At 36.7% G+C, this 23,694-nt stretch overlaps 6 non-coding genes across 6 annotated transcripts; all 6 read left to right on the forward strand.

Moving 5' to 3' along the window:
• Window positions 1-15,040: 15,040 nt before the first annotated feature.
• Window positions 15,041-15,166, forward strand: TRNAL-CAA (transfer RNA leucine (anticodon CAA)). The gene is made up of 2 exons: window positions 15,041-15,078; window positions 15,121-15,166. It is a non-coding gene; the product is annotated as a tRNA-Leu (tRNA).
• Window positions 15,167-16,188: 1,022 nt separating this feature from the next.
• Window positions 16,189-16,314, forward strand: TRNAL-CAA (transfer RNA leucine (anticodon CAA)). The gene is made up of 2 exons: window positions 16,189-16,226; window positions 16,269-16,314. It is a non-coding gene; the product is annotated as a tRNA-Leu (tRNA).
• A 1,430-nt stretch (window positions 16,315-17,744) lies between these two features.
• On the forward strand, window positions 17,745-17,870 carry TRNAL-CAA (transfer RNA leucine (anticodon CAA)). Its single transcript has 2 exons — window positions 17,745-17,782; window positions 17,825-17,870. It is a non-coding gene; the product is annotated as a tRNA-Leu (tRNA).
• Window positions 17,871-18,162: 292 nt separating this feature from the next.
• On the forward strand, window positions 18,163-18,288 carry TRNAL-CAA (transfer RNA leucine (anticodon CAA)). Its single transcript has 2 exons — window positions 18,163-18,200; window positions 18,243-18,288. It is a non-coding gene; the product is annotated as a tRNA-Leu (tRNA).
• Window positions 18,289-18,369: 81 nt separating this feature from the next.
• On the forward strand, window positions 18,370-18,495 carry TRNAL-CAA (transfer RNA leucine (anticodon CAA)). The gene is made up of 2 exons: window positions 18,370-18,407; window positions 18,450-18,495. It is a non-coding gene; the product is annotated as a tRNA-Leu (tRNA).
• An 82-nt stretch (window positions 18,496-18,577) lies between these two features.
• TRNAL-CAA (transfer RNA leucine (anticodon CAA)) lies at window positions 18,578-18,703 on the forward strand. Its single transcript has 2 exons — window positions 18,578-18,615; window positions 18,658-18,703. It is a non-coding gene; the product is annotated as a tRNA-Leu (tRNA).
• Window positions 18,704-23,694: the final 4,991 nt, after the last annotated feature.

The raw sequence follows: 23,694 nt of genomic DNA on the forward strand, positions 1-23,694 counted from the left end.
TTTCCATTCTCGTCCTTTCCATGCCATTACCGTACAAATTTTCTTCTTCGATCCATTCCCATTCCCATTTCATTTGACAGAAATTTTACCATTCCCGTCCATTCCCATTCCATTTGACAGAAATTTTACCATTCCCGTCCATTCCCATTCTGAAGTTTGCCCATGGACCGTCATCGTGCGGAAAATGAAAAATACATTTCCGTCCATTCCCGCACTGAAAAATGCATTCACATCCATTTCCATCCCGAAAGTTCCCTTTTCCATCCATTCCTATTCCATTGACAGAAGTTCCATTCCCGCGTGAAATGGATTAAATCCATTCCCATCATTAAGAGGGTACCATATACTTCTGTTCTTACACCACTGTGAACTAGAGAGGTGCAATTGAGTCAAAAATGTTTCCATTTCCGTCCATTCCCGTCGAGGAAAATTCCTTTCCATGTCATTACCGTACAAATTTTCTTCTTTGATCCATTCCCATTCCTTGACTATCTGCATAAATCCATTCCCATTCCATTTGACAGAAATTTTACCATTCCCGTCCATTCCCATTCCATTTGACAGAAAATAGTGGCGACGGCGGCAGCATCGTACGCGATTTTAATACACAACTCCCTTGAGGATTGCTCGTTAAAAATAAAAACGCGTCGCGGATGATTAGGAAACGAGCGCCATCTACTAATGACCTTTCGTTTTCGTCGATTTAAATTTTTGCAACGGGATGAAAAGAACGGATTTTAGCGTAAGACGACTTTTTTCTATTTATTTGGCGAATTAAAAAGAGCAGAAACTGCAATTTGAAATTTATCTGAAATTAGCCGAAATAAAAAGCAAGTACACTGCAGTAATACCGGCTCCCGTCTGAACATAATAACGGCGAGCCCTCCCTCCACCTTCTACGGTTCCCCCGTTTTTGATGCTCTTCATAATTGCAGTCAGTATTTTTACTCGGGGTGGGGTTCCAGAAACAAGGGCGGCAAGCTATTAGCTACTATTTTCACTTAATAATAATAATAATAATAATAATAATAATAATAATAATAATAATAATGATAATAATAATAATATTGAACCTCAGTGTGTTAACATTTAATATGTGAATAACGTTAAAAAAGAAAAAAAAAAGAAAAAAAAAATAATAATAATAATAATAATAACAATTGATTTATTGGAAACTAGCTTTAATACCCGGCTTCGCCCGGGGTCTAAGTTTTAATGAATTAGATCTGATTTGTACGTAAGAAAGGAAAACGATGTAGCAAAAAAGCAAAACGCGTAGCAAAAAGTCATGAATTACTTAAAAATCCCAACTAAACCTCCCCATCTACGAAGTCCCTTTCTTTCACACTAACTCCCCTTCTACGAATTTCACACTAACCCGTTAAAAAAGGTTAAAGGTCGGGACGGGCGCAAGGAACTCATAAGGAGATAAGGGAAGCAACGAGTCGAAAGTCCAAAGTCGAGTAAAATAAAAATAAAATTGAATTAGATTAATAACCATGTCTGGTATTTGGAATTAGGCCTGTTTAGTTGGAAATCAGGCCCTGAACATTGACTTAAAATTTCAAAGCTCTAGAACTAACCGTTCTCGAGGTTTTAGGAACGTGACATACAAATAAATAAATAAAAGTACAAACTTTAAGACTTATAGTTATAGATTAGTGGCTTGTTGAGGTTAAAAGTAATAGTTAGTGCAGGGGGCTGTTGGCTCGCGTGGCATGAAGGGCTTGCCACCACCCTCCTACGCATTGTAACCCGGCCACCTGAAGGAATGGCTTTAAAAGTCGCTTGATAACTTAGGCCTAAGGTATTAGCCTAGCTGATTATTATTATTATTACAACAGGTTTCGTACACGACCTGGAATACCTGGAAAAGTCAGGGAATTTTAAAATGTTTCCAAAAGGTCAGGGAATTTTAAAATGTTTCCAAAAGGTCAGGGAATATGAAAATGTTTCAAAAACGTCAGGGAAAGGTCAGGGAATATGAAAATGTTTCCAAAAGGTCATCAGGGAATTTTGAAATGACCCAAAAAAAATTGGGCAAATACATTTTTAAAGATGTACATAGTAAATATTTTTCAAGGTTTATTCATTTATTCTTCAAAAATGGTCAGGGAAAATATGGCAATTCGGTCAGGGAAAACCTGGAAATGTCAGGGAATTTAATTCCGGAAATTTTGTACGAGCCCTGGACAACTATTAGGCTACGCCGAGGCGATTTTACACAAAAAATTACAAATTTAATACACTGGTTTTCACAAAACAAAAAAAAGCATCCACCTAGCTGATTATTATTATTAATTATTTATTTGCTCTGTAATTTCTCAAATCAAAGTTCGCCTCACCCAAATTGATTTTACCAAGAACGTGTTCGTGGTAATAAAAACGTTCGGGTCTACCTTCCAGACCCACTAGCTAAGCTTTTCTCTCAAACAGAAACTATCCATTTATACCAATAGTATAACTCCATCTAGTATCGATCGTAAAAAAGTTTTCTTTATCATTGTATAATTAATAAGGAATTGGATTTCTAATGCAGTTCATGCAACTTTAATTGAATTTAACGATTTAATTCCTTATAAATAGTTAATAGATTCTCAATTGTTGTCTATGAAAATATTTTAAAACAAAAATTTTAATTTTAATTTTAATTTTAATTTTAATTTTAATTTTAATTTTAATTTTAATTTTAATTTTAATTTTAATTTTAATTTCAATTTCAATTTCAATTTTAATTTTAATATTAATTTTAATTTTAATTTTAATTTCAATTTAAGTTTCAATTTAAGTTTCAATTTTAATTTCAATTTTAATTTCAATTTTAATTTCAATTTCAATTATTTTAATTTCAATTTTAATTTCAATTTCAATTATTTTAATTTCCATTTTAATTTCAATTTTAATTTCAATTTCAATTTTAATTTCAATTTCAATTTCAATTTTAATTTCAATTTCAATTTTAATTTCAATTTCAATTATTTTAATTTCAATTATTTTAATTTCAATTTTAATTTCAATTTTAATTTCAATTTTAATTTCAATTTTAATTTCAATTTCAATTTTAATTTCAATTTTAATTTCAATTTTAGTTTCAATTTTAATTTCAATTTTAATTTCGATTTTAATTTCAATTTTAATTTTAATTTCATTTTTAATTTCAATTTTAATTTCAATTTCAATTTTAATTTCAATTTTAATTTCAATTTTAATTTTGGCTTCTGTAAACAGTTAACATAAACGCTAACAATTGTTAGTCGAATTAAGACGGCGACGACAACGTGTCACTCAATTTCATAACCTAAATGAAAGTGCGATGTAGCGGTGTAAGACAAAAACCAGCACGAGACATATTTGTTCGAAATAAGAACAGAGTAATAAAAGTAGGGGTTGAAAACGTATTAGAGATTTTTAGAATGAAGGCGGGAGCGTAAGAATCCTACGCGGACAACGCGCCCTGGTGGCAGAGTAATGAGGTGAAAACATATTTACAGGCCGAGGGCAAAAAAAAACAAGCCTTTCTTCGTGAATTCTAATCCTTTATCTTCGTAAGGGCTGCAAGACACTCTAGTACAAACGCACCCTTTAAATTTAATTACTACTTGTTATTTGGTTTTGCTTTAAAGTAGAATCTTTAACCACTTTTGAGACGATCACAAAAATTCCCATTTCGATTTATTTCACGCGAAAAATATAGCTATTTTTAGCTCCGTTCGTTTTTAAATATAAGATAAATATATGGTCGTAACGATAACGAATTCTTGGAAATTGCATTTCGGACTTTATCAAAAGTACTCGGAAATCTACATTGACGATCTCTCAAGTATTTGAGATTACAAATTATATTTTATGTATGTAAAAAATGCATCAATAAGTATTTAATCTTGTAAGGAGTATTAAAACCATTTGGCAAAATATTAGAATGGCGTAATTATATTAATTGGATCGTGTGGCGTTTGCCTCGTCATCTGTGACTTGCAATTAATGTCATGGCGGCCGTTTCAAGGCGGGGCTTTGTTATGACGTATGCCTACGACGCTACGAGCAAGCACCCAATCTTGCTAATATTATTCGCTTGAAACAAGTTCCTACGCAGGCTCCTGTTGATTTTTTTCCAAAAAAAAAAAGTTTGGAAAAAAATAGTGTGAAGACTGTTAAATATATAAAAATAAAGAGCGTCTTCAAAAAATAAATAATAAAATAAAAATAATTTTTAAAAAAAAAAAAAATTAAAAAAAAAATAAATAAATAAATAAATAAATAATTAAACAAATGATTAAATAAATAAATAAATTAATTAATTAAATAAATAAATAATTAAACAAACGATTAAATAAATAAATTAATTAAATAAATAAATAATTAAATAAATAAATTAATTAAATAAATAAATAAATAAATAAATAATTAAATAATTAAATAAATAAATAAATAAATAAATAAATAAATAAATAATTAAATAATTAAATAAATAATTAAACAAAAAATTAAATAAATAATTAAATAAATAATTAAATAAATAATTAAATAAATAATTAAATAAATAATTAAATAAATAATTAAATAAATAATTAAATAAATAATTAAATAAATAATTAAATAAATAATTAAATAAATAAATAAATAAATAAATAATTAAACAAAAAATTAAATAAATAATTAAATAAATAATTAAATAAATAATTAAATAAATAATTAAATAAATAATTAAATAAATAATTAAATAAATAATTAAATAAATAATTAAATAAATAATTAAATAAATAATTCAATAAATAATTCAATAAATAATTAAATAAATAATTAAATAAATAATTAAATAAATAATTAAATAAATAATTAAATAAATAATTAAATTAAATAAATAAATAAAACATATTGCCATTTGTTTGGTATCATTTGTGTGTTGTGTAATGTATTGAAGCTTATGCATCCGATAAGTAGGCACCCCAAGTGCAGGGTAGCAAAGAGCCCCGGCTGCCAAACGACTCTCAGACTAGCAAAGTGTAGGGCCCCCGTTGCTAAGACAAATGCAGTCCAACGATCTGTGTGCTCGCAAGAGTATGAGATCCTAATCAACAGGCTACATAAAACGTATAGTCGTTCAGAAATTATGTTCAGTTTACAATTAATAATAGTTTTAGCTGTTTCATAACTCGTATTAATATTTGGTTAATGTATTACTTTGGAAATATTGGAAATATGTATGTATTTGTTGTGATTGGTTTGGAAATTTCTTGATTCCTTTAAAGGCAGCGAGAGGGGAAAAAGCCATAAAATTTAACGAGCAATCTTGTATAATGTAGATTGTTCAAGTTCTAAGATGAAAGGTTCTAAGAAAAACCATTAGTTCCCGAAAAGACGAGATATATCTGCGTAATTTATGCGTGTACGGCTCTTTTTCGCAGCTTTTGATGTCCATATTGTTACTAGAAAATAGCATGTGCGCAAAGAATATAAAGCCCCAGGAATGGAAGGTGTAGCTCCGTCTAGTGGAACTTTTGCGCCTCTCGTTTTTAAAGAGAGACGGGGTTGCGTTAACCGTTTCCGGTTACTCTGATTTGCTTTGCCGGAAGTTTCTAACGCAACCAAAACACGCGGCCAATAATATCAATCCTCCCATTCCTGGGGCTTTATATTCTTTGATGTGCTTTCTCGGTAAATTATTCGCGAAAACTAAAACTAAAAAAAAGTTTAGATTGTAAGACCAGTGGCGTTCAGACAGAGTTTCTGTCGAGATTAAAAAATATTGTTTACTCTCCCAAAAGGTTTTCTATTTGACCTACAAATCCGTAACAAAGACCGTCAGTTATTGATGTTCTAATACTATTTCATCTAGTAATAGATGGTTTATCAATGGGTAAATATCCCTACGCGGTGTGTAATTTTTACATTTACTAGATTCGGTAAATATACGAAGTATACATCGCGTGTAGTCTGATTTTCATTGCAATGACCTTAAATGGTAACTTCTTTCTTAAGAAATAGTCGATACATTTGTGTTATTACGAGTTAAACTATTAATATAATTAAATAACTAACTCACCCGATCAAAAGTGGCGACTAATCCAGCGGGGGAAGGTAGAAGAGCTCTGGTTTAATTATAAATTGGTGAAACTATCTCTAGTAAGAAACATTTTCTCCCAAATTAGCAAACCACTAGCTCTCCAATCGCACCAGCTTCCTGCGTCCAACTCGGAGAGCACAAGTTAAAATCGACGACAAATATAAGGCAAAAAAAACCAGGCAAAGGTGTGGACTTTGAAATAATGAAATCGGTTATGGTGCAATTTTGCAATAAATTAAGGTCGATCAACTAATCACCTTTGAACGCGTGAAAAAAACACCGCCTTAACAGGGTCGGAAATGACGAATTAATTTGCATTCTGGGTTAAGCCGTTGTTATGCCCCCGTCATTAGAAATACCGAGAATTAACATTTAACGAAATATCAGGGTTACGCGCCTAATTCCACAAATAGAGATTTAAATATGAACGTTATTGCGACATCTATCGTAACATTGTCGAACCAGTCGACATGACAAAGTGACCTCAATATCTACGAAATCATTATTACCAGATCCTAATTACTTGACTTGCAAATTCATAAAATTCCCTCACCTTTCCCTGACCTTTTAGGTATATTTTTTAATTCCCTCACCTTTCCCTGAATTTCCCTGATCTGAGGTCAGGATTCGCTGATTGAAATCAATTTGATTTTGATTTAAATCACAATGTATTTCAATGAAGGAATAAAAAATCGAAAAAATAGGTTCTTAAAAAAATTAAAATACATAGAAACTCGGAGAAAATTAAAATATTAAATAGTAATTAAATTTAATCAAGATTTAATTTAATTCAAGATTAGCTAACTGATAAAAGTAAAATATCCGTCAATTATACAGGTAAGAACTTGTATAAAAATAAATAAATTCAATAAAATAAAATAAATCCGATTTAAATAAAAGAAATTTGTTGATTTGATTTGGAATTTATTCTCAGAAATCACTTACGAAAATAAATGTTCTAATTTGGATCCAACTAAAATCCAGACCATTTCCGCTTCTGTCTTAAAGAAATAATATGGATCAAATCGAAATAAAGTCGAATTTCAAACATTGTACATAATTGGATCAAATATACCACAATTCGGTTTTGTAATTTTCAAACAGAGTCAAATAGTTCTTTTTATAAAATAACGTGGCCTTCTTGTTGAAATGTTGCTCTTACGTCACAGTCTCTTACTTTGACAAGCCTACGAGCGCGCGCTACAGTCGCGAGGAATATAGCTTTTTCTAGAGCGCGTGCAAATCGCTCGTGCGAGGAATACACTAATAAAGCTGGGTCTTGTGACGTAAGAGCAACATTTTAACAAGTTGGGCAAGACCACTTTTTATTTTATAAAATCAACTATTGGAATCTGGCTAATTTTGGAATCAAATTTGATACACCATTTACGTTCCCCGGTTCTAATGTCTTAAAAAGAACAACATACCTAATTGAGGCATTGGAAAATTAAGTGGACTTCGTACGAAAGGCAATTAATGTAGGCGGAATGTAATTCGCGCCATCTGTTCCCGAATACGAGAACTAATATTTATACGGAGACGTATATGAGAAATGTGGAAAACGTTCGGCTTATAATTCAGATTTCGACCATTAAATGTTAGACTGAAATTATTAAAAGAAATATAACAACAATAAACAAATATTTTAAATTCTAGGTTGACAGCTCCGATAAAAACTATCGAGTATTAGGTAACATAAGCCTTAAATTCAGTGAAGCTTTGTCCAAACAACGTGGATTACTCAAACTAAAATATATATATTCTGGCAACGTTGGCAAAATTTAAATCGAACAGACTAAACAAAGGAATATTTCGGGATTCGCGGAAAAGTACCAGAACACAAACAAAGCAGAATAATAAAGAGTTTAACAAGGCTAATGTACGGCTGGTTTTTAAAAGTCATTTCTTAAGCCTACTTCGATTCTCCCACTCGTAACAAAGAGTTACTTAAAGCTAGGAGCAACAAACACAAGGAGAGCGCAAACTAACAAAATGTTGTGTACAAATTTCATTGGACGAACCTTTACGCTGACGGGTTCGTGCGATAAATTAAACGGTGTTTCATGTCAGGATAGCCGAGCGGTCTAAGGCGCCAGACCTTATATCCACCGTTAGATGGAGAGTTTTGAATTCTGGTCCTCGTATGAGGGCGTGGGTTTGAATCCCACTTCCGACAACCATGCTTTTTGTTTAAATTTATGGTTACGCGTCAAAATTACAATATTAACGTTTCATGCGATTAATTAGACAGTTAATGTTCATGTCTCAATGGCCGAGCGGTCATAGGCGCCACACTCAAGGCTTGACAACCTTGTCTCCATCGTTAGATGGAGACGTGTGAATTGTAGTCGTCGTATGAGGGCGTGGGTTTGAATCCCACTTCCGACAACCAATCCCTTTTGTTTAAATTTATGGTTACGCGTCAAAATTACAATATTAACGTTTCGTGCGATAAATTAGGCAGAATGTTTCATGTCAGAATGGCCGAGCGGTCTAAGCAGACCTGGGCAAAATTGCGAGTTAAAATAAACCATCCACTCTCACTCTAGAATGAGAGTGAAAAACAATTAAATTTAAATATCTTCATTCTCACAATAGAATGAGAGTGAAACATATTAAAAAAAATTCACTCTCACTCTAGAATGAGAGTGAATAAAATTAAACATCTTCACTCTCACTAGAGAATGAGATTGGAAAAAATTGTTAATTTTAATCTTCCACGATTTCACTTTTGCCGAACGCACTCCACTCTCAAGAGTGCCTTTTCCCCACTCGCCGAGTGTACTGGCGGCAAAAGAGTGAAATTCTTCAAGGTCAATTCCTTCACTCTAAATGACGGCGGTATATTTGAATATAATACTATTAATTTATTATTTTATGAAGTTTTACAGTGTTCTAAAGATTTCTAAACCTCAGTTAAACTATTCTTAAGAATTTTATGTTTTTCTAATTATTTCTAAAGCTCAGTTAATTAGTTGAATTCAATTAAAGGGAAACCTATTCTCAAAAAGACCAAAAGGCCACAGAAATTTTAAAATCAATCTATAAAACCGTTTCCTTATATTAACAATATAATATTAAAATTTTAGGGCAAAAAAAAACACCCGTGTTTTAATATTGTAAACGGCAGTGGGTCAACTGAGCCTTTGGGAGCATTAGAAAACTAATAATTGTTTACAAATAATTTGAAATGAAAATATCAAATTCAAATTTCCCACTGAATTTTGGAGTGGAAAGAGTGACCTTGAAGAAGTTCACTCGATGGGAAGAGAGTGCTTTAGGGCAATAGTGAAAATTTTCATTCTCACTCTAGAGTAGTGATGTAAGTCGGGTAAATACCCAGTGGGTAGGGTATTTTTAAATAGGTACCCGGGTATTTACCCCATGCACGGGTAAATACCCAAAACTAGGGTTTTTATGATTAGAGCGTTAGTTAGTATCGGGTCGAGTGTAGCTATCTGTTATCCTCCTTGTCTACATCTTTTGCTTGGTTTGGGCTTATTTGGTTGGGCAATTTGGGCAAACTACATTTTTAAAAGCAGTTTTATATTAGTCAATTTTATTTCTAGCCTGGGAGTTATTCAAAGATAAAAATAAAGGTGTTGCTTTCATATGTATATTGCTGTAAGGAATACAAACATTCTAATGTCAACAAAATGACAAAGTATATCAGGAAATGTTTTAATGGCCCACATGAAATGAATAAAATCCTTAATTGCTCATGTTACTGTTAGTGTTAAGCCTGGTAATAAAATAGTCATGATGAGGAGTCTGAGGAGAGCCAGGGGCAGCAGAGACTGAACTTTCAAGTGATCATCCAGATAATGAATAAATAATATTTAATAGTTATCTCATATGTAATGTTACTATGTAAAATTTGCAAAAAAAGTGAAAAAACCATAATTAATATTTAATATGAGAATAACTTGATGTGTTTGTGGGTTTTTCAATTACCATATTCTTAATTGAATAAATTAAAAAATATTTAACAAAGAAATTAAAGGTGTTTATAAACACCTGGGTATTTATGTATTTTGGGTATTTACCCGGGTAAGTACCCAAGGTATTTACCCTGCGTTATAAATACCCGGGTATTTTACATCACTACTCTAGAGTGACAACCTTGTCTCCACTGTTAGATGGAGACGTGTGAGTTCTGGTCCTCGCATGAGGGCGGGGGTTCGAATCCCACATCTGACAACCATTGTTTTTTTTTAAATTTATTGTTACGCGTCAAAATTACAATATTACCGTTTCGTCCGTTAATTTAGACCGAATGTTTCATATCAGGATGGACGAGCGGTCTAAGGCGCCACCGTTAAATGAAGACGAGTGAATTCTGGTCCTCGTATGAGGGCGTGGGTTCCCCTAGGAGGGGTTATACAATCATCGTCTGTCTGTCTGTGTGTGCGCTGCGAACGCGTTCGCATTTTCCGTGCAAAGGTTAATAATTGCGTACGCGGTTTCTCGAAATTTTTGCGTTCGCAGTTGCTAGGACTGTCGAAGGGTTGTGCGACGGTGAGCGTTAACGGATTAATTTGCGGTTGGGTCGGGTTTGGATGGTGTTTTTTCGTTAACGTTCACCGTCGTGACAGTTTTAATTGTTTGGATATTTCATTATTGTAATGTTTATGTATAGGGTGTGAATGTTGTGCTTGTGTTATGACGGTTGTGGGTGTTAAGTCTGTTGTGTTTGTGTAGTCTGTAGCGTTTGTGTTCGTTGAGTCTGTTGTGTTTGTATGGGCGTTTTCTCTTCAACTTCTTCTTATTGACTGTCCTTTACGAAGTTATAACGTTAGGCACTATAATTTATTCTACATCATTTTAGATATTTATAAATTATATTAATCTTATATTTAATTAAATATTTATAAATTATATTAATCTTATATTTAATTAAATATTTATAAATTATATTAATCTTATATTTAATTAAATATTTATAAATTATATTAATCTTATATTTAATTAAATATTTATAAATTATATTAATCTTATATTTAATTAAATATTTATAAATTATATTAATCTTATATTTAATTAAATATTTATAAATTATATTAATCTTATATTTAATTAAATATTTAAGTATTTTAATGTAAAATTTAATCGTGATCAGGAATTGAACTCGGGTCGCATTGTTACCATGTGGATAGTTGACTTACTTAGGGTACATATTAAAGTAAAGGAACCGTTATGATAAGGCGGGTTTTGTTACTAAACGGATGAATACAATATCTGTGGATATTTTTTATTGTACTTTGTTTTTTAATTTTTGTGAACTTGTTTTTATTTCGTCGGGAATTGAACCGGGAGCGCGGTTTTAGGACTTTGATTCGTTGCCGCTGTGTTATTGATTCCTTTTATGTTGTGTTATAAATCTGTAATATATTATTCAATGACGTTGTTAAACTCTTTAATTGTCAGTAGGTTTAGTTTTTTCTGATACTCTTTTTTTAATATAATATGTGTCTGGGTTTTAGGCAAAGGAAAGGTCGTATGTTATTTTTACTGATCGAGATAATATTGTTTTTTGTCTATTCTTTGATCTTATATTTTCATCTTTTGTTTTTGAGATAATTTTTTCCCCACGAAAAAGTAAAGTTTTGGAGGAAACTTTATAGTGTGTACGTCGTGTTGATTAGCTTATCCAGTTTCATGATAATAACGTCGAAAATTCCTGTTTGTTAATGGTAAGGTGTCGCACTAACTATTCTGTCTACGGTCATTTATTGATATACGAGCTGTGGTTTAGTCAAGTGGCTTTTTGTGCTTTGTGATGGTAAGTTTTTCGCTTCTTGTTAATACATTTTTTTGTTGGTGTGGATATTTGGACATCTACGATTCCTAATACAGCCATTGATTTTCTGGGTGTGCGAGTCATTATATGATATTGGAAATTGGACACTATTGGTCTTTTTCATGCGGTATGAGTCACAACGTCCACAGGAAGTCTACGACTCGTCCACTACCAGATATCGAATATAGCTATTCTATGGTATCTTCATCAAGGGCGAGTGTTGAAATAAAATGAGCGTTAAAGATGCGGAAAGTATTTCGTAACATCCGGTTTTCATTGGGCGATTTTTGTGCGATTTTCGTATTTTTTTGCGGAAAAGGAAAAACATTTCCTGTTATTTTGGCGAAATTCGTATTTTTGCGTCGCGGGTCCTATTTCTATTTTTGCGATAAATATTTTGCTGCGATTTTTTCCCCGTAGACGTAGACCTATCATATCCAGTCTTCTAGTCACGTGATTTAGGAAACCGAGGGAGCGCGTGTGTTTACCTTTTACAAGTCGCCATTTTCAAATTTCGAGATAAGACCTATAGGCTTAGCTCTTCGATCTGATATAGCATATCATCAGCGGTCTGCACTCTGCAGTGTATTAAGTTAAAATTACAAAAATTAATTCGGATTGTCTCATTTCCTGGCCCTAAATGGGTCGGAGTGTGCAATAACTGGTGGCTTTACCGGAGAGTCGGGGTCCGGCTTTTGTAACCCATAAGGGTGGTGGCACACTGGGAGATGTTAGCTCCGATCAAATGGTCCTATCTCCATCCACCCCCGACTTCGGTCAGGTTTGGGCTGGATACTGAGCTTCGGTTCAGGCTAACGGAGAGGGTCCGTGCAAACTGGCCGCCTCGGCGGATTGGGTAGCCTGCTGTGGGGCGGCGGGCCTCCGTATGAGGGCATGGCGGTCCTGTTTCCCGGCTTTTTGAACTCACACCGGGATCTCCGGTGCCGGCTGTGCCGGGTTTCTTGGACTGCGGTGTGCCTGTCGTTCCCCTTTAGGAGCTCTCTCCAAAGGGTTTGACTCCTTACCTAAGTAGGTAGGGTGTCGGCTGGAGTTGCTACATCATCCACTCTTACTCCCACTGCTGTGTGCGAAGTGGGAAATGGTCCACCCATTGCGGCACCTTCTGCTGGGTTGAGTGGCTTGCGTCAAAGGTGCGACCATCACACTGTTAAAAATAAAGGTCTTATTTTAGACCTCTAAAGTGCTTAAAACATTTTCCAATATTTAAGACCATTCAGGGTTTTATCATAGAACATATTTAAACCTTCTGCTCCCCAAATGCAGTCCTTTTGTGGAGTGTTTAAGTACTTATTTTACACTCTTTTATCCATTTTACTTCAAAAACAGTAAGAGGTTAATCCTTTCTAACTTCATTTTCAGTCCTTTCTAGGCCCTTATTTAATACTTTTTTATAATATTATTCAATACGACTCAATAGATTAACCATGAACATGGCCAGATTAAGCTGGTTTTCGCTAGGGGGAAATAATCTTTGAACGAAGGGAGTTGATCACGTAAAGTATCATTTAATACTTTCAGTTTTTGACGTACACGTAGCAAGAATTCTGTGGTGCCAATATTTTTGTTAAAATAGTTTGACGCCATAATCAATATCCCCTATATTTAAATTTGTTATCAAATTTTTAAAGACTTAACCTTAGTTAAATATTCCTGGTGATTGGAATTTCTTCGCATTACGTTATTTTAAAGAAAATATTAAAAAAGAAATAACGTAGTATTCAAATACTAGTCTCGAAATTGGTCCATATCATTTTTTTCTTCGTTTAAGGGAATTAAATGGGTATTCAAAAGGACTAAATGTTAAAACATAACATTTGTATACCTTTACCACCAGGACTGGAAAAAGGTTTATTCTTAGGGCTCGTTCCCTTTCAATACCCCAAAAGGTATGGTATTAAACATGAAAGAGTAAAATGGGTCTAAAATAATTGATTAGACCGTTTTCCGTAACCAAATGGTTTGAAATAAATTAAAAGTCCAATTTTGGTCGTGTTATAAACCTTTATTTTTAACAGTGCAGTAGTAGGGTTCTGCTAACCAAGCTGGATTTGTCACCTGTCCGGGCTAGGGGGACGCTGGCGTAGGGCACTATGATGATAGACCTCCGGTGGTATGGTCTTTGTTACCGGGCTATAAAATCTGAAACGCTGTCTCATTTCCTGTACAAGATTTGCAAAGTCTCATTGGCGAAACCTTCTAAGATACAAATCACGCACCCAGAATCGTCTAGTGTATTGTTTTTTTTTTCAACTACGATAAAATAAGTAAACTTAAAGGGTATTAATAACTTCGACAACTACGTCGTCCTCCATGTTTGTTTACAGACGAGATCCTTTTTAAACACGAGACTGTTCTGTTCCGGTTCCATATTCGAAATTAAAAAAAAAAATCGTTTCGGCCAGTGAAAACTCACAAGCGAAATATGATTTAGGAAAACGGATTTTACGTTTTCCGCTCTTTTTGCGAAATAATATACGCAAAGAAAATCGCCCAGTGAAAACCGAGTGTAAGCGAGAAAAATACTAAGACCCTCTGTAGATATTTCTGTCATTAAAATTTGCTACGTATTATATTTAACTGATAAACTTGTTCTGTAAATAGGGTTTAATTCAATTGTGCATTGTTTTAGTACGTGTAACTCGCTGTTGTAACTACTTAATTTATATTATTCTGAATAAATTAAACTGGGTTGTTTCATCTCAATTATTTGAATTAAAATTAAAATTTTATATCGGGCGGGATTGAAGCGGAATTACGTTTTGAATAAATAACTCTGAATTGCCGAGCTATCTTTAAGGGACGTTTCGAGGAATTAATACCACTAGGGACAATTCTTCCGAGGAGAGGTATATTTTGGCTTGCCAACTTGTTTTTTTTTATTTATTGTTACGCGTCAAAAATTACAATATTAACGTTTCATGCGATAAATTAGACAGACAGTTTCATGTCAGGATGGCCGAGCGATCTAAGGCGCCTGACTCAAGGCTTGACAACCTTGTCTCCACCGTTAGAAGAAGACGTGTGAATGCTGGTCCTCGTATGAGGGTGTGGGTTCGAACCCCACTTCTGACAACCATGGTTTTTTTTTAATTTATTGTAAGCGTCAAAATTACAATATTAACGTTTCGTGCGATAAATTAGACAGTATGTTTCATGTGAGGATGGCCGAGCGGTCTAAGGCGCCAGACTCAAGACTTGATAACCGTGTCTCTAACGTTAGAAGGAGACGTCTGAATTCTGGTCTTCGTAGGAGGGCGTTGGTTCGAATCCCACTTCTGACAACTATGTTTTTTTTTTGAAATTATTGTTGCGCGTCAAAAAGTGCAATATTAACGTTTCCTGCGATAAATTAGACTGACAGTTTCATGTCAGGATGGCCGAGCGGTCTAAGGCGCCAGACTCAAGGCTTGACAACCTTGTCTCCACCGTTAGAAGAAGACGTGTGAATGCTGGTCCTCGTGTGAGAGCGAGGGTTTGAACCCCACTTCTGACAACCGTGTTTTTTTTTATTTATTGTTGCGCGTCAAAAATTACAATATTAATGTTTCCAGCGATAAATTAGACAAACTGTTTCAAGTCAGGATGGCCGAGCGGTCTAAGGCGCCAGACTCAAGGCTTGACAACCTTACATCAACCGTTAGATGGAGACGTGTGAATTCTGGTCCTCGTATGAAGGCATGGGTTCGAACCCCGCTTCGGACAACCATAGTTTTTTTTAATTTATTGTAAGCGTCAAAATTACAATATAAACGTTTCGTGCGATAAATTTGACTATCTGTTTCATGTCAGGATGGCTTAGCGGTCTAAGGCGCCAGACAACAATGGTTTTATTGTTAAATTTATTTTAATTCGTCAAAATGCCATAAATTAGATAAATTGTTTAATGTCAGGATGGCCGAGCGGTCTAAGGCGCTAGACACAAGGCTTGACAACCTTGTCTCCACCGTTAGATGGAAACGTCTGAATTCTGGTCCTCGTATGAGGGCGTTGGTTCGAATCCCACTTCTGACAAACATGGTGTTTTTTTAATTTATTGTTGCGCGTCAAAAAGTACAATATTAACTTTTCCTGCGATAAATTAGACTGACAGTTTCATGTCAGGATGGCCGAGTGGTCTAAGGCGCTAGACACAAGGCTTGAAAAACTTGTCTCCACCGTTAGATGGAAACGTGTGAATTCAGGTCCTCGTATGAGGGCGTGGGTTCGAACCCTACTTCTGACAACCATTTTTTTTAATTTATTGTTTCGTGTCAAATATTACAATATAAACGTTTCCTGCGATAAATTAGACAGAATGTTTCATGTCAGGGTGGCCGAGCGGTCTAAGGCGCCAGACTCAAGGCTTGACAACCTTGTCTCCACCGTTAGATGGAGATTTGTGAATTCTGGTCCTCGTTTGAGGGCGTGGGTTCGAACCCAACTTCTGACAACCATGGTTTTTTTTTTAATTTTGTGTAAGCGTCAAAATTACAATATTAACGTTTCGTGCGATAAATTAGACATTATGTTTCACGTCAGTATGGCCGAGCGGTCTAAGGCGCCAGAAGAGGCGTTCGAGCTTTTGGAGAGTGCAGGTCGTTCGATTTTGCTCTCCGTGTTTTCGTAGCGCTAAGCCTAAGCGCGGTGGTTTGCCTATTTAATTTTTTTTCGGTTTTTTTTCGTGCATTTCATTTAATAGTTGTTAATTTTTTAATTTCGTTATCCCTCCTGGGTGTTTCTACCCAGGATGGACGCTTTCAAGAGATCGGTTTTTATTGATTTTAAACGAAATCTACCAAGTTTTGAAGTTGTGTCTACGGCGGTGATTGCGAACTTTGGTCAAGATTGTGCTTCTTCTTTAGTTGTCTGTGATGAGGGAGGTTACATTCTTACCTTGAAGAATTTGGCCGATGTCGTTGGCGTTATAGATTCTGGCTTGGATATTGATGGTGAGATATATAAAATTTCAAGTGTTTCTGCGAAAACTGTGAATGTCGCTTTTTCGGACCTACCTGAGTTCGTGACTGATGAAGCCGTTTTATCCAAGTTAACGTCGCTTGGCTGCGAGATTAAGGGTCCGCTTGTTTGGCATAAAAAGGCATCATTCTATTGCGGAATACGTACCGTTCGCGTAACCTTACCTGAGAGTCTGTCATCATTACCATATCGCTTACGAGTTGCCGATGCTGTTGGTCGGGAGAAATTTTACGCTGTCCGACATGATTCTCAGTTGAAAATTTGTAATAAATGTTATTCTCCTGACCATATTTATCGCAATTGTCCGGATTTCAAGTGCTTCAAGTGCTTCAAGTGCGAGAAGCAGGGTCATGTTGTTCGGGAGTGTCCACTTTGGCCCCGTATGGCGTCGCGCGACTCTGACACGGCGGCTGTCGGTGGTGATAAAGGTGACGCGATGGTCGTTCATCCTGTCTCAGTCGCTATTCCTCAAGGTTCTCCGGTCCGGGCTGTTGGCAGTGAGTCTTCAGTCGTCGGTGCCGGTCTCAAGTCTGATCTTCGTCGGAATGCTAAGCATTCTTTGTCGTCTAGTGATGGTGATTTCGGTAAGCAATAGTCTTCTAATTCTGGCTCTGCTTCGAAAGTTTCAAACGTTGCTGGTGCAATGCGTCTGTACCCTTTCGAGGGTCATCGCCGGCCTGCTTGGTGGCTGAAGGAGGTAGTGTGGCCTCCATCTTCGGAGAACGAATCAAGGCTTGACAAACTTATATCCACCGTTAGATGGAGACGTGTGAATTCTGGTCCTCGTATGAGGGCGTGGGATCGAACCTCACTTATGACAACCATGGTTTTTTTTAAATTTATTGTAAGCGTCAAAATTTCAATATTAACGTTTCCTGCGATAAATTAGACAAAATGTTTCATGTCAGGGTGGCCGAGCGGTCTAAGGCGCCAGACTCAAGGCTTGACAACCTAGTCTCCACCGTTAGATGGAGATTTGTGAATTCTGGTCCTCGTTTGAGGGCGTGGGTTCGAACCCCACTTCTGACAACCATGGTTTTTTTTTAATTTTGTGTAAGCGTCAAAATTACAATATTAACGTTTCGTGCGATAAATTAGACAAACTGTTTCAAGTCAGGATGGCCGAGCGGTCTAAGGCGCCAGACTCAAGGCTTGACAACATTATATCAACCGTTAGATGGAGACGTGTGAATTCTGGTCCTCGTAGGAGGGCGTGGGTTCGAACCCCGCTTCGGAAAACCATGGTTTTTTTTTAATTTATTGTAAGCGTCAAAATTACAATATAAACGTTTCGTGCGATAAATTAGACTATCTGTTTCATGTCAGGATGGCCGAGCGGTCTAAGGCGCCAGACTCAAGGCTTGACAGCTTTGTATACACCGTTAGATGGAGATGTGTGAATTCTGGTCCTCGTATGAGGGCGTGGGTTCGAACCCTATTTCTGATAACCATTTTTTTTTAATTTATTGTAAGCGTCAAATATTACAATATTAACGTTTCCTGCGATAAATTATACATTATGTTTCACGTCAGGATGGCCGAGCGGTCTAAGGCGCCAGACTCAAGGCTTGACAACCTTGTATCCACCGTTAGATGGAGATTTGTGAATTCTGGTCCTCGTTTGAGGGCGTGGGTTCGAACCCCACTTCTGACAACCATGGTTTTTTTTAATTTTGTGTAAGAGTCAATATTGCAATATTTACGTTTCGTGGGATAAATTAGACAAACTGTTTCAAGTCAGGATGGCCGAGCGGTCTAAGGCGCCAGGCTCAAGGCTTGACGACCTTGTATCCACCGTTAGACGGAGATTTGTGAATTCTGGTCCTCGTTTGAGGGCGTGGGTTCGAACCCCACTTCTGACAACCATGGTTTTTTTTAATTTTGTGTAAGAGTCAAAATTACAATATTAACGTTTCGTGCGATAAATTAGACAAACTATTTCAAGTCAGGATGGCCGAGCGGTCTAAGGCGCCAGACTCGAGGCTTGACAACATTATATCAACCGTTAGATGGAGACGTGTGAATTCTGGTCCTCGTATGAGGGCGTGGGTTCGAACCCGCTTCGGACAACTGTGGTTTTTTTTTTAATTTATTGTAAGCGTCAAAATTACAATATAAACGTTTCGTGCGATAAATTAGACAGCATGTTTCATGTCAGGATGGCTTAGCGGTCTAAGGCGCCAGACAACAATGGTTTTATTTTTAAATTTATTTTAATTCGTCAAAATGCCATAAATTAGATAGTTTGTTTCATGTCAGGATGGCTGAGCGGTCTAAGGCGCTAGACACAAGGCTTGACAACCTTGTCTCCACCGTTAGATGGAGACGTGTGAATTCAGGGCCTCGTATGAGAGCGTGGGTTCGAACCCCACTTCTGACACCCATGGTTTTTTTTGAATTTATTGCTGCGCGTCAAAAATTACAATATTTATGTTTCCGGCGATAACTTAAACTAACTGCTCCATGTCAGGATGGCCGAGCGGTCTTAGGCGCCAGACTCAAGGCTTGACAGCTTTGTATCCACCGTTAGATGGAGACGTGTGAATTCTGGTCCTCGTATGAGGGCGTGGGTTCAAATCCCACAGCTGATAACAATGGATCTATTTTAAAATTTATTTTAATTCGTAAAAATTACAATATTAACGTTTCTGGCAATAAATTAGACAGGCTGTTTCATGTCAGGATGGCCGAGCGGTCTAAGGCGCCAGACTCAAGGCTTGACAACTTCGTCTCCACCGTTAGATGGAGACTGTGAATTCTGATCGTCGTATGTGGGCGTGGGTTTAAACCCCACTTCTGACAACCATGGTTTCTTTTTTATTTATTGTTGCGCGTCAAAAAGTACAATATTAACGTTTCCTGCGATAAATTAGACTGACGGTTTCATGTCAGGATGGCCGAGCGGTCTAAGGCGCCAGAGCCAGACTCAAGACTTGACACTCTTGTCTCCACCGTTAGATGGAGACGTGTGAAATCTGGTCCTCGTATGTGGGCTAGGGTTCAAATCCCACTTCTGACAACAATGGTTTTATTTTTAAATTAATTTTAATTCGTCAAAATTACAATATTAACGTTTCGTGCTGCGACGCTTAATTTTTATAATCCTTACTTTATTACAATAATTTTTAATTATCCTATATTCTTAAAGTTACCATTCATTTCTTAAAACATCTGGCAGCACTTTATTTCGCTCTTCGTAAAATTTCCTAGCATCTTATCTTTTCGTTTTCACACACGTGGAAAGCATTCTCGTTATCCATTAGCTATTTTACTTTAAGCCCCTTTATATTTTCTATCCCCGTACGGGTGTCCAAGCCCAAATGTTTATCATTAGTGTATTATTTTTACAAAAGGTGTTTTCGCGTTCGCGAAAGTTTTTATTACCCCAACATGTGTTAGAATGGCTCTCCTCTACTCTACACAGTGTTTTGCGCGCGTTAACATCTTGTCCCATTGTGCGCCATCAAACCCCTCTCTCTCTATTCTTCGATATCCGCATATTTAAATTTTGGTCGCGAATTACGCGAGCCTCACTACTTTATCCCAGATAACGTAAACCTGGTAGAGAAGTTAGAGGATTCTAATGTTAAATTACACGGGTTGAAAATTGGACCTCGCGTACGAAATGCTTACGAGAACGCTCAAGCAAAATTAGTTTTGGCACAAGCACGCCAAAAACGCGTGTATGATAAAAAGCATAGGCCATTTCAATTAAATGTTGGAGAGATGGTACTAAAGAAAACGCATTACCAGTCCTCGGCGGCTGAGCAATATGGAAAAAAATTAGCACCTCTCTGGGATGGCCCGTACGAAGTAGCGGAAAAATTATCCGAACATACTTATCGACTATGTCATAAGGATAGCCGTCGCTTGCTAAAAGGGACCCACCACATTTCGCAATTAAAGGTCTTTATTCCACGTTTGGGTAATGACAACGCACCCTTGGCAAAGGGTAAAGTTGATCGGTGTAAATCACCGCGTATAAACCGTACCCCCCGATATAATCTTCGCCCCCGTAAATATTTTTTCTCTTATACATACCTCACGAGGACGTTCGGTTTTGGGGAGGGGGGAGTGCGACGCTTAATTTTTATAATCCTTACTTTATTACAATAATTTTTAATTATCCTATATTCTTAAAGTTACCATTCATTTCTTAAAACATCTGGCAGCACTTTATTTCGCTCTTCGTAAAATTTCCTAGCATCTTATCTTTTCGTTTTCACACATTAGCTATTTTACTTAAAGCCCCTTTATATTTTCTATCCCCGTACGGGTGTCCAAGCCCAAATGTTTATCATTAGTGTATTATTTTTACAAAAGGTGTTTTCGCGTTCGCGAAAGTTTTTATTACCCCAACATGTGTTAGAATGGCTCTCCTCTACTCTACACAGTGTTTTGCGCGCGTTAACATCTTGTCCCATTGTGCGCCATCAAACCCCTCTCTCTCTATTCTTCTTATCGCTATGCCCCCCCAATTCAAAATAAATTGAACGCCATCGTGGAAGATATGGTGGAAAAAGGCTTTATCGAACCCTGTGATAGTGATTGGTGTGCCCCCGCATTTTTAGTTCGAAAGGAGGGCAAAGACGATCGGTTAGTGATTAATTATCAAAAGCTCAACGGTGTGAGCAAACAGGACAAATTTCCCATGGCTAGAATGGACGACATTTTAGAGTCCATTCATAAACCAAATTATATTACCTTAATCGACCTCCGCTCTGGGTATTGGCAGATCCCATTAAATGAACAAAGTCGTGACAAAGCAGCTTTTGTTACTGACAAAGGTTTATTTCGCCCCAAAGTTCTCATGTTTGGGCTGACCAATGCCCCTCGAACTTTCCAACGGCTAATTAATAAATTGTTTATTAAATTAAGAAAACAAGGTGTATTCGCCTATTTAGACGATTTAATAATTGCCACAGAATCCTTTGAAGACCATTTAAGACTATTGGATGAGTTTCTGGGTATTCTTGGCAAACATGGCTTAACCGCTAAAGCCTCTAAGGCCCGTTTCTGTCAAAGTAAAACCCGTATCCTAGGGCATATAATATCTAAAGCGGGAATAGAAGTAGACCCCGACAAAGTAAAATCCATTAGAGAATACCCCCGCCCCAGAAATGTAAAGCAAGTTAGGAGATTTTTGGGAATGGCGTCCTATTATAGAAAATTCATACCAAACTTCGCTAAAATCGCAGAGCCAATCACCCGACTTCTACACACGGAGAGGATTAGAAGGTGGGCTTGGGAAGCTGACCAGGAGCTGGCCTTCGATCAGTTGAAACATGCCCTATCTTCGACCCCTGTTCTGATTACCCCTAGATACGATCTTCCCTTCACGGTTAGGACGGACGCGTCCGACGTCGGGATAGCGGGAGTTTTGAGTCAGAAAATCGACGGAAAGGAAGGGGTGATTCAATATTTTAGTCGAGCTCTAAGCACGGGAGAGCGGAAATATTCTACCACTGAGAGGGAATGTCTCGCGATTGTGGAAACCATTGAACATTTCCGACCTTACATTCAAGGCTTTAATTTTAAAGTCTACTGCGACCATAAGAGTTTGGAATGGTTACACCGAGCCAAAGACCCCACCGGTAAACTCACGAGGTGGATGCTTAGATTGCAGGCCTTCGAACCCTTTCAAATAGAATATATCCCCGGTAGATCTAATTTGGTAGCCGATGTGCTTTCATGCATTCCGGAAAATAAAGACGAGTCTAATACTAGTTTACCTATCGAGGTTACCTTGTCGGCCGCAATGGTTCCCTCAGCTAAGGAAAATTCTATCGCTGTATTAGATTTAGATACGATTGTTCGGGAACAGGACAAAGATGAAAAGATTTCCCTCCTTAAAAAGTACTTAACTGATCCTAAGTCCCTAGCAGCACCGGAAGCTTGGTTAAAAAGATTAGCTTCTAGCTGCGCCTTAGAAAATAGACTGGTTTGCCGATTTATCCCAAAATACGAGGATAAAGCCTACAGTGGTTATAGAGTTCTTGTACCTCAATCCCTACGCCCGGTAGTTATGCATTGTTGCCACGACAACAAAACGTCAGGACATTTGGGTAGTTTCAAAACAAACAAGCGAATCAAAGAAATGTATACGTGGGACGGTATAAACACCGACATTACCCGTTATATTAAGTCTTGTCAGGTTTGCCAGAGATTTAAAAATCCCCAAACCAAGCCACCCGGGCAAATGAAACCCGCCGCGCCTTCCAAACCTTGGGAAGTTATAGGAATAGATTTGAAAGGTCCTTACCCCACAAGTAAAAGGGGTCATACACAAATGTTGGTGGTAATAGATTATTGCACCAAATGGGTTGAAGTTTTTTCCCCTCAAAAAAGCCACCGCCACTACTATAGCGAATAAACTCGTCGAAGAGGTATTCAGTAGGTTTGGTGTGCCCCTAAGGGTTGTCTCCGATAACGGACGACAGTTCGTATCGAAAGTAATGGGTTTAGCTTTTGAAATTCTGGGAGTCAAGCACCGCCTTACTTCCATATATTCGCCCCAGAGCAATCAGACTGAGCGAGCCAACAAAAACCTCGGTATCATGATAGCCTCTTACGTCACGGATACGCATCAAAATTGGGATGTGGGTCTACAGCAGTACGCGTTCTCATTGAGAACTGGGATGCACGAGTCCACGGGTTACACCCCCGCATATTTAAATTTTGGTCGCGAATTACGCGAGCCTCACTACTTTATCCCAGATAACGTAAACCTGGTAGAGAAGTTAGAGGATTCTAATGTTAAATTACACGGGTTGAAAATTGGACCTCGCGTACGAAATGCTTACGAGAACGCTCAAGCAAAATTAGTTTTGGCACAAGCACGCCAAAAACGCGT

Source organism: Leiobunum rupestre, chromosome 10 (assembly GCF_980474605.1).
Source record: "Leiobunum rupestre chromosome 10, qqLeiRupe1.1.hap1, whole genome shotgun sequence".
Taxonomy (NCBI): Eukaryota; Metazoa; Arthropoda; class Arachnida; order Opiliones; family Sclerosomatidae; genus Leiobunum; species Leiobunum rupestre.